Below are 1,613 nucleotides of genomic sequence, written 5' to 3' on the forward strand. Positions count from 1 at the left end.
AAGCCTCTCCCTTGTTGATTATATTTTTCTTCTTTGTCTTTTCTATACTCCTCGTAAGGATTCCACTCCCTTTTAGGCTTCGTCCAATCTTCATCATACTGGTAACCACTTGAGTAGAAAACTTGTGCCTTTCTATTCCCGTTCTTTTCAAAATCGTAATATTTAGTCAAATATGGTCCACGATAATTTTCACATCCAACTTGTATTGCGTGAATGGATTATCCCATCTTCATGATCCTCCTATCTATGTTATTAAACTTTTCCATCACCACTGTAAGCCTTCTGAATCTCCATATCCTTTTGCTCTTCCTCTTGTGACATCATCTCAAGGGTTGTGATATTCTATTGAATGTTTAGTAAAGTCTTCTATTAATGCCTTGTTGGTTGCTAGATTCTTCTTAATCATTGGTCCTTGAGAGTCAAGGAGTTGGTGAGTGCTCATATTGATTCCATCATAGAAAATGGATATTTCTTGTTGCACGTTAAGATCATGTTGTGGGCAATTGCGAAGTAATCCCTTATAATGTTCCCACAGTTCATATAAGGATTCTCCATCTAGTTGATGGAAATTCTGGATTTTCTTTTTCAACTTTGTTGTCTTCGAAGGAGGGCTGAATTTTTGGATAAATTCATTCTGAAGGTTGGTCCATGTCATGATCTCTCAAGGTGGAAGTGACTTTAAGCAATCCTTTGCTGCTCCTGTAAATGCGACTGGAAGCATCCTAAGTAGCAACACATCGCGTGAAACATTTGGAACATTAAAGTAGTTTGCAATGTCCAAAACTTCATCTATATGTTGATAAGAATCTTCATGGTCCTTCCCGGAAAATGGAATATCCTTGAGCATAGTGAGGATATGTCCCTTGAGTTCAAAGTTCGTTGTGGTTGGAATTGTTGGAGGTACGAGACTCAACCCATTGTCATTACGCACCCGCCTCCATGGTCATTGTCATGATGCCTCCCATTATGTTTTTGGCTTCGCTTTTGTCTTCCTCTTCTGAACGGCTCTCAGTTTCTGTAACATCCCAAAAAATAAAGGGAAAATTTTCATTTTTCTAAAACAACCAAAAACCATAAATATTTTACAAACATAGTTTCCAAAGTGTCAATAGTCACAAATCAAAGTATCCCGAAATAAATTCTAATACAAATTGAAGGATGTGAATGAGCATGCGTTCACGTTACCCCGATCATCTGAAGTACATGAAAACGTGAAACCAAACTGTAAGCATGAAGCTTAATGAGTTTCCCCAAAGTCCCACCACATAAACATATAACATATACAATCATGCACGGTGGGTCCAATTAGTCATCAGAATGGAATACCCTTGGTCCACAACCTCCTGGTTGGATTAGCCCTGGCCCACAACCTTCTGGTTGGATTGCCCTGGCCTACAACCTCCCAGTTGGATTGCCATATGTACTACATACTGGGTCCAAAACCTCCCGATTGCATTACCCCTGGCCCATAACCTCTCAGTTGGATTGCCCCAGTTTATTGATTGGCAGCTCAAAGCAGTACAGTCTCAACCCATCTATGCTATATCAACATATGCATCAGATAAAGATATAAGCAGTCAGCAGACAAATAGGCAGGTTTATAGATCACTACC

At 39.5% G+C, this 1,613-nt stretch overlaps 1 non-coding gene across 1 annotated transcript; it reads left to right on the forward strand.

Moving 5' to 3' along the window:
* The first annotated feature begins 485 nt into the window (after positions 1 to 485).
* On the forward strand, positions 486 to 592 carry LOC111902425 (small nucleolar RNA R71). Its single transcript, XR_002853771.1, has one exon. It is a non-coding gene; the product is annotated as a small nucleolar RNA R71 (small nucleolar RNA).
* The last annotated feature ends 1,021 nt before the right edge of the window (positions 593 to 1,613 follow it).

This window comes from Lactuca sativa, chromosome 3, assembly GCF_002870075.4.
Source record: "Lactuca sativa cultivar Salinas chromosome 3, Lsat_Salinas_v11, whole genome shotgun sequence".
Classification (NCBI taxonomy): domain Eukaryota; kingdom Viridiplantae; phylum Streptophyta; class Magnoliopsida; order Asterales; family Asteraceae; genus Lactuca; species Lactuca sativa.